Raw genomic sequence first — 6496 nt, forward strand, 5'->3', positions numbered from 1 at the left:
GGGTCCCTTCGGGCTGGGGGAGGTGGCCCCGGGGCTGAGCCCACCCGAGCTGCGGCGCCCGCGGGGCGCGCAGCTAAGCAGGCGCATCGGGGCTGAGGAGATACAGGGCCATTTATCCGCCCGTCTAGTTAAAGCGGGTTATTTGTTTGCTTCTCTGGCCTCCCCTCCCCTCCCCTCCCCCTACCCGCTTCCCCCTCCCTTCCCCTTCTGCCTTTTATTCTTTTGTCTCTAAATGGATTTAATGAGCCTGAAAAACATGACAATTGAATATAACCAAGAAATAAAAAATAACGAGGGAGGAAGGAAGGAGGAAAAGAAGGAAGGAAAGAAGGAAGGGGAAGGATTAATAAAATAAAGGGAAAAATAAATTCAATTCAGCAAATGTTTATTGTGCGTCTTTTCTGCGCCAGGCCGCACAGGGGGCGGTTGGGGAAATTGAAACGAATCAGATCCGGTTCCTGCCCTCAAGGCGCTCCCAGTCTGGTGGGCAAGACTCGCAGCACCCCCCATCCCGGGGCGCTAATAGGAGACCCCGACCGAGCAGCAGGAAAGTGCAACTTTGCAAAATGCGGAGAGATGGTTTTGGTCTCCAGACTGGTGAGGGCTTCACGGAGGCGGTGGCTTGGGACCCGGGCCTTGAAAGATCAGAAGTAATTCGTTGTTCTACAGGCCAGAAAGGAGGGCAGGAGGACGAAAGGACCGGACGGTCGACCGAGGGTAGGGGAACGAGGTGTACCAGGGAACCTTGGGCTGAACCCAAGCCGGGGAGGCCCGGGAAGAGCGCGCCGGGCTCTCAGCCCCACACAGTTTGGCTAGTGGAATCGAGCCATGCTCCTCGGCTCTGTTGGATTTGATGCCTCCTTCAGGCTCCCGGAGCCCCCACCGATCGCACGTGAGGCTGTTGAAGCCCGACTCGGCCCAGCCGAGCACCGCGGCTTGGGGCTCATCCCCAGGCCCCATCGCGCAGAGAGGCGGCGGGGAAGTCAACAACTGTGGCAAGGGCCGAGAGGCTTGGCCATAGGTGAAGGCGAGGAGATGGGATCCAGAGAGGACTGGGCCACCCTCTCTTTAGCTGTCCCAGTTCTGATGAAGGCTGTTACGCGCGCGTGGGCCGGGGGTGCTCGGATGGCTTTGGCCATACCTCGGAGGCTGCCTCGCAAACCTGTGATGTGACAGGTCTTCGAACCCCAAGGCCCCTTAGCGGGCGCCTGTCGGGCCTGCCTCGGGGTGCGGCTGTGTGTGGTGTGCGCGCCCATGTGTGCGTTCCGTGGGAGCAAGGCGTGTGCATTGAGTATCTGTTTCTTCTCCGCGTCGCAGGGTACGCGTGAGTATGGCATGGATCGTGTGAGGGGCTGTGCGCCCTACACCCGTTCTCCGGGCGAAATTCGTTAAGGCTTGGGACCCCCCAGACCCCCGCCGCCTTCGGCCGGAGTGCCATCCCTGCCTGGGGCCTTTGCCGACCTGTTCCCTCTGCACTCTGGCCTCTCTGCAGACCCACTTTCGGTTCCCGGCTGCCCAGGAGAGGCGACTCGGCTTTGTTTCTCCCTTCCCGGTTGGGTCCCGGGCCTCGGCGCGGTTTGCCACGTCCCGGGACGCCGGCGGTTTCTGTCCTTCCGGCTGGGGACCCCTCGGCGCTTGGAAAGGCCGGGCCGCGCTGCGCGCTGCGGCTGGCTCGGCTTCCTCCGCTCCGACTTCCGCTGCCTGGCGGCCTGGCGGCCTGGCGGGCGGCGCCGGGCGAGGCCGGGAGGCGCAGTTCCTTATTTTACGAGGTGTCGGGCCGGTGTCAGACGCAGCTCCGATAAGTAATACTCCAGTCTGAGGGACCAGAACGTGGTAATTAATCCCAAAGACTTAAGTGTATTTTAGTTCGGGAGGAAAAAAATCACTAATTCAATCGTCCGGAAAATTGAAGTTTGATGCATGAGTCCCCCCTGAAAGGGACGGGCTGGGGCCGCGCGCCTCCCCTCCTCCCCTGCCCGTCGCCGCGGGGACCCCCTCCTCCCTACCCCTCTGAGACGCCAGGTCCAGAGAAGTCCACTCTCCCCTCCCTGCGCTTTCCCAGCCACCTGAACCCAGGGGCACCTGGGCTTTGTTCCGCACCCCTAACAACCAGTCCGTCTTTCTTGGCCCCCCCAAAATGGTTTGTGCCAATAACACATGCTCCCCGAACACACACACCTGGGAGGGGATATAAGGGAGCCTCGGAGATGTAGGGGGAGCAGCCAGATCAGGAGCCAGTGTGGGTAAGGTCAGGTGCTGCAAGGCATGTGGGAGAAGGGCCAGGGAACCTGCGTGGACTGGGATCATGAGGGTCAGTGGGTAGGAAGCTGCTGTGTAAAGAGAAGTACATGTGGCTTCGAGGGGGGTGTGAGTGGAGGATAGGACTGGGTGTGCTGGGTGGGTGGTGGTGGTTAGGCTGCAGGTGTGAAAGGTTGTGTGGGAAATGGGTGAATCCCTAAACTGTGCATGTGCAGGAATGGAGGCCTTTGGGCAGAGATTGGCGGGCCTTGGGGAACGTGGAGCCTGACCCCTGAGGTCTCCACAGGCTGTGTCTCCCAAAGAAGAGGTTCCTGGAGCTGGAGTGAAGGAAGGTGGGGCATTCCTGGGTTTGGTGCATGTATGTGGAAGGCCAATACCCTGGAGAGAGGAGAATTTCCACCTCGAGTTTCCCTGGAGCCCCACTTCTGCACTCCCAGGTCCAGGGCTGCCATCAGCAAGTTACCCTGTCTCTTCACAACAGCTGCCAGTCCTGGGAAAGACTTGGGGCTGAAGGGTGTGGTGAGCTGCATGGGGACAAACAAGGGTGCATTCCTGACTGCGTGCAACTCAGAGACTGAGCATGTGCAGCTGATTGATGAAAACAAAGTGTGTGCAACTGGGGGTGACTGGGTGTGTGCTGCAGCATTCATGTAACCGATTGTTGCAACTAGTGTGTGCAACTAGGTGTGACTAAGTTTGTGCAATGGAGAGGAAAAGAGTAAAGCTGTCACTGGAGTGGGTGTGACCAGTGGGTGAGTGATGCCCAGGTCCTGTGATGTGTGCAGGGAGCTGGTGTGAGCAGATAACCAGGAGAACGAATATTGATGTGGGACTGATGCTACAGAAAGACAACCAGAATCTTACCTGCAAACAGCATGGCCAAGCTAGTTATCAAACTTACACTTACAGTGCAGGTGGGGGGTGGGGACAGGGAGCACGTGGCCTGACGGGAAGAGGGATTGTGAGAAGAGTAAGCAGAAGGTGGGATGGAGAACCTTCAGCCTCTGTGGGAGACAACTTGGAGGGCAGCTGAGGCCAGTTGATGAGTACTATATAGGCGTGGACTCTGCTTCTTTGAGAATGCGTGGGGGGTGGGGGGAGGAGAAAATGACCAGGTTGCCTTACCTTCCCCTCCTATTCAAGTTGGTCACCAGGCTGAACCTTTTTCTCTGGAGGGATCTCCAGACCCATCATCCTTAGCTGCACCAGTATAGGTAGCCCTCGAAGACCCAACTTCCCCCCAGCTCACTCAAGGGAAGTTCCTCCTCCCTGTGGAGGCCAGCTCTGTCCAAACTGGGGAGGGTAGAAATGACAATGTGCATGTGTGTGCATGTCAGATGGGTGATGCTGCCAGCAGGGTTGGGAATGAATTAGCCCTGCCCACATTGTGTATGTATGAGTGTGCGCAGGGGTTGCTGTGCATTGGTGTGTACATATGGGCATGTGCAGGTTTCCCCATGGAGAGCTGGATGTGGCTAGTTGTCTGTGAATGGGGGTGAATGTTGTGGGGAAGGAAGATTGGTTACCTATGGGTATCCAGGGGCCTATGTAGGTTTAACAGGTATATAGGGGTTTGGGTATATTGTAGTAACCTCATCTGGGTGCAGAAGTGACATCTGAGCACATGGGATGGAGGCATTCCTAACTGGGTGTTTGCACCCCCACCAACCCCAAATTCAGGGGCCCAAATCAGAAGCAGTGGGCCCAGTACTCTGAGCAGAGAGGGATGCAGGGCTGAGAAGCCCCTCTGCCAAGAAGTGAGGTCCTTCTCCCCTTCTTTGCCCTCCCCAGACAATGACATTGGGACTAGGGTGGGGAAAAGGTGACCCCTCCCATCTTCCAGATGCTGTTCAAGGTGAAGTGTCCCTTCTCTCCTGATGTCCACCATGGGGCCTATCTACTCATCACTACCTGAGGTCCTGCTAGGAACACTCTTCCACATGTAGATGAACGGTAGTCCCAGGCAGACCCACGGGCACACAGTGTCTTACAGACATCCTAGAAACAATGCAAACGACGTACAAGGCAGACACCCAGGGATACAGATCCACAATGCGGAAACCCAATACACGCCCATAGTGACAGACACACAGGATGCCTGAAAACACAGTACAGTCACGTATGACACAGCACACCCATCCAAATACAGGCAGCCAGGAGCACACACAAGACTTAAACAGAGAAACCTTTGCTGTTAAACACAGATACACCCCCACCATTATACACAAAATACAGGCACAGTGACGGGGACACAGCCCACAGTTACCACAAGCACACAAAGCACACACTTCCTGACAGTGCGTGCAAGCACAGGAGTGGGAAGGGAGCTAGCTGGTTTGGGCGACTTTGTGGATATGCTTCTGGTGTTCTGATGTTCCGAGGGGAGTCCAACAGCGGAGAGGGCAGCTAGTATCAGACAAGGGTGGTGGGGCAGGGAGGCTTAGGCTATCTGGGGGAGCTCCCAACCCTTGACCCAGGAAAAAACTAAGTCCCCAACCACCCCAGAAATGCAATCAAAGCCGTCTGCCACCCACCCACCCTACACAATGGCTCTGGCTGGAGTCGTTATCATTTTTGTTAACTTTTTATCGACTGTTTGCTAGATGGCGTGTCAGTAAAGTGTATGATTTGAGATGAAAAATTAGGCAGATTAACCTGAGGGGAGAGCCTGATTGATTACTAAATAGGATCAATTTGAAAGTTTTAGTCCTGGCGTTTCTGCAGAGCCTCTTAATACTTCAAACTTCAATTTTACGGGCGATTGAACTAAGCATGTTTCTGACAAAATTGATATATGTATTAATTTGCTTTAACTGGTGATTAATTACTCTCCACTGAAAGAATTATATAGAGCTGTTTGCCTGCGATTTGCATATTAATCAAATTCTAGTTGATAATTCTGCCGGTGGGGGGGTCGGGGGCGGGGCGTGGGGCGCAAGGGTGTGAAAGGGTGTTTGCACGTGTGCCGGTGTGTGCGCTGGTGTATGTGGGGGTCTCCCCGCCCCCCCATTTGCTCGCTCCCTGCTTAGCTGCCAGTTTAGTGCATTAAAACCAAAGATGCAGAACGAGTTTGCCCGGCTATTTGGCGGGAGCAGAAATTGCCTGTCCGGTTTTATGATCTGCTCAGCCTGAGCAGCCGGGTCCTTAATGTCCCCTGTCAAAGTGTCTGCGATTTAAAGGGAAAACGGCCCCCGCTTTAGCCTCGCACCGGTCTGACAAGAGATGAGGCAGGGACGAGCACCCCCTTAAATAACTCGCCCCCATCTAGGGACGATGGTTTCTGGGTGGCGCTTCAGTTCTGGGGACCCTAGAAAACGGAGCCGTGTCCTTGAAGTAGTCCAGCCCCTGGGACACTCCAGCCACGGAACCCCCCAACACTCATATACTTAGGGTCACATGCAGGCACAGCAGAGACCGAGGGACACAGTCGGGCACTATAACTTGAGCTGACGGGCAAGAAGCCAACACCTTAGACACGCACAGACACAGCACTCAGTCACACTCCTATTCACTTAGACCCCCATTCTCTGGCCTGTCTGTAGACACACTCAGCTCCCCACATGCACATCCAAACACACAGAGCCACACACAGGCAGAAATGGCACATAGACACACAAATCACGTTCACATGGCCTTTCAGGCGCACGTGGTCATACACATTCAGACACATGCACATTTTCAGATCCACATGCAGACCTTGTCCACACACATCCAGGCATAGAGACCCCTCTCTCAGGGATTCTCGGCTGGACATACACCTGACACCTGCCCACACCCTCCGGGGCACATGCAATCCCCATCGCCCCTCCCAGTCTCCTAGCCCGGCCTGACTCTAAGCAAAAAGGGGCGGTGTCACCAAATCAACTTTTCCCATCTCCGGATTCAAAGGGTAGGAGTGTAATTAAAACCAGATAATTAATGAGACAATATTCCTCCAGCTACATCTTTAATGAACAAACCCCTTCAGGGCAGCCTCTTCTTCTAGGCTCATTAAAGAGAAGAAAGTTGGGCGGCTCACGGACTTCCCAGCGCGTTAATAACGAGCCCGGGGTGGGTGTCTTGGATCAGAGTGTGGGATCTGCAGCTGACTCCCAGCTCCTAGCCCTTCCGCCAGCACTTTGTCCCTTTGTCCGCCCTCATTCCCTCACCCCCGACCCCTTCTCACCCCACTTTATCCTCCCACCCCTCCTCACCCCCATCCCACCTCACCCCCTCATCTTCCCCCCTTGCCCCCCCC

This window comes from Galeopterus variegatus, unplaced genomic scaffold (assembly GCF_000696425.1).
Source record: "Galeopterus variegatus unplaced genomic scaffold, G_variegatus-3.0.2 Scaffold4542, whole genome shotgun sequence".
Classification (NCBI taxonomy): domain Eukaryota; kingdom Metazoa; phylum Chordata; class Mammalia; order Dermoptera; family Cynocephalidae; genus Galeopterus; species Galeopterus variegatus.